This window comes from Mandrillus leucophaeus, unplaced genomic scaffold (genome assembly GCF_000951045.1).
Source record: "Mandrillus leucophaeus isolate KB7577 unplaced genomic scaffold, Mleu.le_1.0 Scaffold249, whole genome shotgun sequence".
Lineage (NCBI taxonomy): Eukaryota > Metazoa > Chordata > Mammalia > Primates > Cercopithecidae > Mandrillus > Mandrillus leucophaeus.
Window position 1 is genome coordinate 3158120 of NW_012102576.1, and position 9108 is coordinate 3167227.

The window sequence follows — 9108 nt, forward strand, 5'->3', positions numbered from 1 at the left end:
CCAGCCAGAGCAACTGCCGGGCTGGAAGAGGAGCATTTCCACAAACGGAGGCTCGGACAGTGCATCTCTCCACTGAGAACTGATGGGCAGGTGCACAGCAGCGCCGGTTTTCTCTTGGGTCCTCGTCCATCTTTGTGCGTGGCTGTTGCCCGCGATGCCGTTTCCATCCATGAACTCCCTGGCCCGTTTTCCTGTGCTCCTCATTCCTCTTCTCCCTGCTGACAGTGGGTGTGTCAAAGGTCACGTTCTACCCTTCAAAAAGGGCAAAACTTTCTACTCCCCAGAGTGACTCTACATTTTAACCTTTGCACTCAGCCAATTCTCAACAACACTGTCTCCAAGCCCTGCAGCCAGTGTGGCCATCCAAACACAGACGGAAGATCTTCAAACCCTGCCAGGTCTAACACATGCCAGCTTCTCCATCACCTAACAAATGCCGTCTATGGTCAGCATCTGCACGCCTGGGCTCACCTCCCCCGAACACCGTATCTTCCCACTGCCTGTTTAATCTGAGCGTTTTCTTGTCCACGAACAATGCCACCTCTCCAGTTTTTACAGCCTCATTAGCATATAACTAAACTGCAATAAACAGCATGCAATTGAAGTATAGAGTTTAATCAGCCTAACATATGTACACACCCAGGAAACCAGCATCGCAACTTAAATAGCAAACATTTTCCTCTCCCCCCAGATCTCTTTCCTGCCCCTGCAGGCTCCTGTGGGGTGGGAACACCTGCTTCTGAGCCCCTTCGCCAGGCTGCCCACAGGCCCTGGTCCTCCCCCTGTGACCCTGTCCTAGGGCTGCCAAGTGTTCTCATGACGGGCAGAGGGCAAGAGACAGCATGAGCCTGGGGTGTCCCCAAAGCAAAAGCCACAGTCTTTTTAACCTAATTGCAGACTGGATGCCCCACACACTGTGCCCTGCTGTTGGTGAGAAGCGCATCATCAGCACAGACCATGCTCAAGCAAGGGGTGGGTCACGCCCCTCACTCTTTGGCTCAAGCTCTCATCTCTGCTACCCTCACTCCTGCTCATCCTCAGCCTTGCGGATGCAAGCTCAGATCATCGGCTTTTCCAAGTCCTCAGGTGGACGACTGGGAAGCTCCAGCCAGCTTAGAGTTTTTCCCTTCCTTATTAGGGCCGTTTCCTCTCTCCCTTCCATCAAACGCATCCTTCCATTGGCCACCCACAATGGTATCTCAGTGCCAGCACGCTGCAGGCACTCGCCGGACATGCAGAGCTGGCTTGGGTTCTGGAGACACCCTGATCCCTGGGGTCTCTTCCAAGTGTGGTAGGAGGCTTGGAAACCACCACCCAATTCATCTTACCGAGCCTCCTAATTTCCAGGCTTCTAAGCTGCCCTATTCAATCATACGTTGCATTAGATCTTTATTGTTATGAATTCTTATTCATTCATTGCTTGTCTTTATTAGCGCCATCTGCCTTATGTTTTTAAAGTTCTTAGAAACCAAAATACCCTCCTGATGTTGATTTAACCATGTACAGTGTCCACAGGGCACAGTTACAATTACATGCAAATAAATTCTTCTGACGATAATTATTCTTTGAACCCAGTAATGATTTATGGACCACCTGGTTTGGGATTACCTCTCAAGCTTCTTTACTACTTTAAAATGACCCCAAAGGCCTAAGCTGTGGTAAACCCTAGCTGAGGACAAAAATTACAGAGCCACTGCACTCCTTCACAGGAACTGTGGGGCACTTGGTGCACGGCCCCGCACCTGTGCCCGGAGGAACCTGGATGTGCACGCACGCACACGACCCCCGCACCTGTGCCCAGAGACCAGGAAGGAAGGGCGTCCAGCGATGCAGGCTACGCGGGTCATCATGCTAGACCTCACCTTTCGTCCTGGCTAAGATCAGGGAAGACACTGTGATGTTCCCTTTAGAAAACTTAGCTGAGGGCTGCACAGTGAGAATAGCAGGACTCACAGTTCTTCCTGATAATGAAGGAATGACAGAGCTAATCGCTGCAATTCCTAAGAAGTGAGGAATTAATTATGAAACACGCATCTTCCCCTGCTATTATTTCAAGAACAGAATTAAAGTAGGCTTCCTCTCCTGCACACTGGTGGGATTCTTCGTTCTGTCTCCCTGGCACCAGGGCGCGATGCTGGACAAGGTCGAGGGGTTGCAGCTGCTGAGGCTGCTCTGGGAGCTCCTGAGGTCCTGTGCCAGGCTCTCCTGAGTGCCCCTGTGCATGGCAGACAGAGGGAACTTCCTGCCCCAAGAGAGGGGCGCCAGGCTGGACCATGGCCCCATCTCCTAAGCCCGCGCCAGCAGGCCACCCCCACCTGTCTTTGCCTGTGGTCTGGGGCAAGCTGGCCACGTTTCTTTCCCTCCCCTGTCACCAGTCACCAAGGGCCATGGGACAGAATTGGTGGTTTGGCTGTGGTTGGTGAGCTGGGTCCGTGTGTCCGGGCTCCCTCGCTGTGTCTGTCTTCCGCGAGAGCACAATGCATCTCCTTGGCCTCACACACCCGAACTTGGCCCCCAGGACAGCTGAGCTGCAGCAGAAAAGGCCACGTTGAAATGAGACCCTGGAGAGGAAGACTGCGGAGGCCGGGTGGGCGGTGAAGCTGAAGTTTCCTGCGCCCCAGTGGATTCTGTCCACTGCCTGGAGCTTGGTGGCCCAGCCCAGACCAGCGGAGAGTGCAGCCCAGACCTGAGGAGGGACCGAAGTGTGGTGCCTCAGGCAGCTGCAGCAGTCTGGAGGTGCCTGGGGGCTCACTCTGGGCAGCACAGCCCCTTCCCCGCCGCCCTGGGGGCTGGCCCTCTGCATACCAGGTCACAGGCCCCAGCCCCACTGAGGCTGAGGACCAGGCACGCCCAAGCTCTTCCTCCTTGGATTTAGTAATTTGTTTTCAGGGCAAACTGGAAACAGGACATGAGCCAGGTGAAGCCGTGCTCCTCTCCCCTGGCTTTCCCCCACTGTGGAACTCACTTGCTCTTACATAGAAAAATGGTTTCCTGGTGAAAAGTTGAAAGCACAAGGGATCTGGGCGTGGGCGTGGATTTTGCCGCTTTCTCCTGAAGGAAGCCACCGACATCTTGGCCTCTTTGAAACCTGTAAATAAAACTTTTATCCTGGGGCAGGGGCCCTCCGGAAGAGTCTTATTTCCCTCCAGCCCTTTCAGGGCTTTGGAATTGCCCCCAGCCCTGTCTTGCTGCGATCAGGGTTCTTTCTCATCCTTTCTTTCTCCTAGGGCAGCTTCCCCTCTGTTTCTGGGAGTTAATGTGAGAGGAGCCTACATGGAGAGAGAGGCTGGTTCCTGTGGGTCCAGGTGGCCACCTGGAGAAGCCTCTGAGGGCAGGTGGTGGAGAGGGGGTGGGGGTGGTCTTGGGCAGGACAGGTGTCTGAGCCTGAGCCCATGATCTCTTTCACAGCAACCCAGTTTTAGGTGGGCTCCACCGCCCCGGGTGCTATGGTGGGTCCTGAAGGCGAGACTAGGCCTCTTGTCCCGTGCCCTGGGCCAGGGTGGGTGCTCGGGGGCTTGAGGGGGGGAGTGGCACTGTGCCACCTGCCTCCTCCAGCTTTGTTGGCCTCGGTGCCTGGGTGCTCAGGCGGGGTCCAGTGCCACCTGCCTCTTCTGGCTTTGCCGGCCTCGGTGCCTAGGGACCCGCAGACGCCGTCCCGAAGAGCGCGAAGAGACCCAGGCTTGTGCTCCGTGTCACGGACCCCGGACTGAGGCTCTGGGCGCACCTTTGTGCTGCAGGCCGAGACCGCGGCCGGGAGGGACCCCCTAGTGCAGCCCCCAGCAGCCCGGCCGCGCCCCGCTCACTCCCTCCTGCCGCCCGGGGGCCCGGACTCCATCGTCTCTCCGGGCGGTCAGGGCGGCCCTGGGCACCTCCTAGGTCCTGGGCACCTCCTAGGCCCGGCCCCAGCCCCGACGCTTCCGGAGCGGAAAGTCCCCGGCAGCGACCCCACTGCGTCCGCGGAGGAGGCGAAAGAGAACGGCCGGGGCCGGCTCCTCCATCCTCGGGAAGCGGACGGAGAAAGGGGCGTTTCTTCGCCGCGGCCACCGAGATGGCTCCGGCGTCCTGGGCACTGACGATGGGGGAGCCCTGAGGGGCGTCTCGCTGGGAGGAGGCCGCGGACCCAGCGAGAGGCGGACCCGACGTTCCCCATAAACCCAGGCGCCGCCGCCACATCACCGGGTGGAAAACGCCCCGCCGCCGGCGCAGGTTCAGACCCCGGGGAATGCCTGGCGGGAGCCGCGAACCTGTGCCCCGAGCCCCAGACCAGCCCGGCCGCCCCAGCCTCCTCCCGCCCAGGCCCCACGCGGTGAGAATGGCCCGGGCGGGAACGTCCCCCGTCGGGGCGGCCGTGGGAGGCGCTGGGGACCCTGCTCTGCAGCCGCCCCGCGAGGAGGCGCCCCGGCCCCCCCGACCCCCGGGGGAGGCGATGCTGGCGGCGACACCGTCACCCACCCCGAGGCCCCGTCCCTCCTCCTGCGGCTGCGCCCGCGCCGGGAAGCTCCCCCCACTCCCCGTTCCGTCCCGCCCGGCTCGGGAGGGCGCCCTCGGGTGTCCGGGAGCCGCGTCCTCACCTCCAGGGCGATGGTGGTGGGACAAGCCCACGTCCTCGTTCGCCCGGGGGGCCTGGAGGGGAAGGCGCCCAAGATGCTGAAATCCCCGGGAGCACACACAGGACTCAGAAGAGGCGTCTGAGGGAAAATCTCAAATTCACCTCCTCGAAGAACCTTCTAGAACCGACTGTCCAGTATGGGCCTCTAGCCACATGTGGCTACTTAAACTTGAGTTAATTAAAAGGGAACGGAATTAAAACTCCGCTCCTCAGTTGCAGTGGTTTTGCCCCAGTGCTCACGTGGCCGTGGTTGTGGCACCCACAGTGCTGAGCATGGTCTCCACACTCTGGAAAGTTCCATGAGACAGGGCAGGTCTAGGAGTCTCTGGGTGGTAATCACAGACACATGTGAGAGGCACATGCACACACAGACACACAAACACACATATAAACACATACACACATGCGCACACACACCCCCCTGGCAGTCATCATGGAGAAGGGGCTGGCTCCCTGTGGAGCTGAGCCTAGAACACAGTGTCTCCTGGAGGCAAGGCTTCAGCTCCAGAGAGGAGCCCCGTGTGTCTGCAGTGGAGGCCAGAGGAGTGGGCGGCCTCAGTACAGCGTTCCAAGGGTGGAGGTTTGGGAGGGCCTGCTTCACTTGCACAGGGCTCAGCAGGGTCCGCGGCTGGGGGCATAGGGGGCACCGAGGCAGAGAGAGTCACGGCCCGGCACCATGGAGCCCACATCCTCCAGAGGGACCCAGGATGGGGACTGAAATGACCAATCCCCATGAGGGGGCTCAGGGCCTCGTCTGCACCTCCCTTAGCCCCTGGACAGAGCTCCTGGGAAATGCATCAGTCAGAGCTGCGCAGGCCTCGTGAGCCGAGTGCTGGTGGAGAGGGGTGACCTTCGGAAGGGAGACTAGGGGAGAGGGAGTTTTCTAAAAGGAATGCGGTGTCATTGCCAGAGAGAGCCCAGATGGACGTGACGCTGCCTCCCCACAGAGTCTGCTGCCTGGTCCAACAAGCCCCTGGTCTGCCCAGCGCTCCAGCCAGCCAGAAGGTTCCTCCCAGCTTAGCCGTGGGGATTCCAGCAGCCGGGAGAAGGCGCCTAGTATTTAAAACTAAAATGAATAATGGACACATTTTTTACTCAGGCTTAAAAAAAATAAATTTCCAAAAGGTGTGGAGTTAAGCCCTGGTCCTTCTCTGAAGGGAGGTCGTCTGGCCTAGGCCCTCACCCAGTCGCCCTGGTGAGTCAGAGATCCAGCTTGGCCTCCCTGAAGGAAGGGCCCAGCAGCCGGCACAGCACCCAGGCTGGGGAACAGCGCAGGGCTCCTCACGTGCTCGGGCAGGCGCCACTCTGGCCGGCACTGTGGGATTGCTAAGCCTCACAGAGAAAGCTGCTGTGGTTCTTTTTTAACTTCGCAGGAGTTAAATGTAACCGCATTTCTTGCCGTGGTTAATTATTTCTCCATGTTTCCTAATTACCAATGGACTCTGTTTGCCATCAACTCCTAAATTAATTCTGATTATTTGGATGAGTGATAACAGGATTTCTATTGCTCCTAATACTAAAACCAATCATTTGAAATTCAGAAGCACAGACAGTTTTTCAAGAGCCTTTTCAGAACCTTATTTGGAGTGGGCACTCAATAAATGTTTGCCAAATTGATTTAAACCCTAGACTGAACTCTGTTAATAGCATTTTAGGACATTCATCCCGCCATTGAGCAGATGCTCCTGCCAGCCCCTGGGAGGCCCCGAGGGCTCTGACAGGCCTGGGGCCTCCTGCTGCTTGGGCTCCCATGTGGCCTCAGGCCGCTGCGTCTGACCTTACCCCTGGGCCGTGGAAGCAGAGCTTCTTCCCTGGAGTAATGAGTCCAGGCTCTGCTGATGAGCCCAGAGCTGAGCATGTCTCAAGATTGGTGTCCAGAGGCTGCATCTTGGCTTTTTCCCTCAAGGTCAGAGGAGGGGAAAATGACTGGGCCCCAAGAATAGTGTCTGAGCACCCCCTCTCCTCCATGGGGCGGCAGGTGGACCTCCACAGTGCCCTCCAGCCGTGAAATGCCCTGGACTTCTGTGGCGAGCCTGGTCCCTGGGACTTGGCCAATCCAGGTGCAGGGCCCGTGGGTCCTGAGAGAGCCGCCCGAGGTCCCGTTGACAGCATCTGCTGCAGGAGGCAAGAGCCCAACATTGCCACCTTCCACGGCACACCCAGCCCACTTGCTTAGCTCCCTGCTGCATTAAAACATTTTCACAGAAATTACTTCCTCCAAGCTCGGATGCGGCTCTTTCCCCCTTCCTGGAGGCTTCGCTGCTCTGTGCTCTTGAAACAGCTGCAGATCCCAGTGGCTTCGAGACATGGAGGCGGCCCGGCAGGTTTATCATTCACTGCTAGCTCGTTAGACATTGTCAAAAAGCATGATCTGGCCCAGCATGAATGTTTAACGGTGCCAGGGGGAGAGGAGGAAGGAGGGGGAGCCGAGGGCAGGGCTCGAAAATCAGGGGGAGAGGAAGGAAGAGGGGGAGCCGAGGACAGGGCTAGAAAACCCAGAAGAGTTGGGGTGGCGGGAGGGGGACCAGCCCGCAGGCAGGAGGTGTGTGCCACAGACATGCCGGGGCTGCACGGCACCGTCCCAACCACGCGTGCTGTTCTGGAGGGAAACGTTCCTTCCGCGTCCGACTGCCAAAGTGCCCTTGTTGCTGTTGATCTGCTTACTGAGTGGAGTTCGTAAACACCAAGTACCAGGTGCTTCTTTCAGCAGGAAACAGGCCATCTGCTAGTGACTCAGAGGACAGAGAAGAAAGTTCTTGAACGTCTTTCATGCTCAGATACCGTGCAGGCACAGGGCAGGTACCCTGCTGACGTCTTCACGCTTTGACTTACGCATCTGAACCATCCTTGGGGAAGAGTTTTTCTTCCAACTTGCAGAGGAGAGGACTCAGCACAGCCAGGTCTCAGTGGCTCCCAAAGCCACTGATGAATGATCAGCACACTGAGGTTTGGCTCAGGTATTTAAAATAACACTAATTTATCACAGTGAAATTCACAACTGTAACGTGGAGCATGTGGAAGTGAACAGTTCTGTGTATCCCACCTCCATCTAGTCCAGAACGCTTCCCCGACTCCAGAGGAGGCTCTGAACTCCCTGCACAGTTCCTCCCCACTCCCGATCCTCCAGGCTGGCAAGCACCAACTTACTTTGTCTCCATAGATTTGCCTGTCCTGGGCATTTTGTATGAATGGAACCACACAACGCATAGTCCTTTGTATCTGGCTTCTTCTACAGGCCTAATGTCTTCAAGGTTCATGCACGTCATCGCGTTCTTCCGAGTAACATTCCATTGCATGGAGGGACCGCATTTTGCTCGTCCATCTCTTGATGGACATTTGGGCTGTTGCCGCCTCCTGGTCACTGTAAAGAATGCCGGTATGAACATGTATGAACAAGTGTTTGCTGGAGTCTGTGTCTTCAGTTGTAGGAGTGGAGCTGCTGGATCATGTGCTGGGTCCATTTTCTGTAATGAACCCTCTATCATTTCCACAATGGTTCTCACCAGAAATGTGCAAGGGTCCCACATTTCTCTGGATCCTTTTGCCATAACGTGTTATTTTCTTTCCTTCTCTTTCTTCCTGTCTGTCTGCCATCCTAGTGGCTGTGAGGGACCCAGGGTTTTTTTGTTTTTTGTTTTTTTATGTCAGTCTGCCTGATTCTATGACTCAGAATTTCTGTTGATTTTGGTTCCTCCTTAAAATCGAAAGGGACTATCATCGACTTCAATTTCTCTAGCGAAAGTAATAATAAAGATTACTGTGTTTATATTTCAAGTTCAAAGAACCAATTATCTGTGACATTTTTTCTTTCTGGAAAACTATCTCAATGAATAATCTCAAGCCTCTCTCTGCCCCCAAGTTCCACCAAAAGCAAAACCACTTTCAACCACTGAGGAGCCATCCTAGGCCGGGCATCGCATCTGTGGTGACCTCCCGGGGAGCTGCAGGGGTGCCGCGGGGATGTGCCGGCTCAGCCAGCCAAGGGCGAGGAAGGTCAGGGGGGTGAAAAGGAAGGAAGGAGGCCTCAGGCAGGGAGGCCTGTGTCTAGGTGCTCAGCCAGAACCCATTGCAGGCCCAGGCAGCAGAGGCTTGGCACCCTGAGGGCCACGGTGAGAGGAGTGGGCAATCAGACCCCACCACAAGGGACACGAGGCCCAGGAGGGCCATGTATCATCCCCCAGCCACTGACCACAGTGCCTGGGTGCAGCCTCCAGCCCAGGCTGCCCTTCACTTTCTCCCAACGGTGCCACCTGCCCAGGCCTGCTTCTCCAGTGAGACACCAGGACCCACGACGGCTCAGCGACTACTCTGAGAAGCAGCAGAGCCCAGACGCAAACCAGCAGCCACAAACCCAGGTCCCATGGCCCTCAGAGACAGGCCCGCAGACCCCCACCACACATGCCTCAGATACAAGGGTCCAGACTCCCACCACACCCCCCTCAGATAGAGCCCCAGTCCCCCACCACACACCCCTCAGATGCAGGACCCCAACTCCCCAC

At 57.0% G+C, this 9108-nt stretch overlaps 1 pseudogene; it reads right to left on the reverse strand.

Moving 5' to 3' along the window:
* Positions 1–1984: 1984 nt before the first annotated feature.
* On the reverse strand, positions 1985–7454 carry LOC105542051 (annotated as a pseudogene).
* Between the last annotated feature and the right edge of the window lie 1654 nt (positions 7455–9108).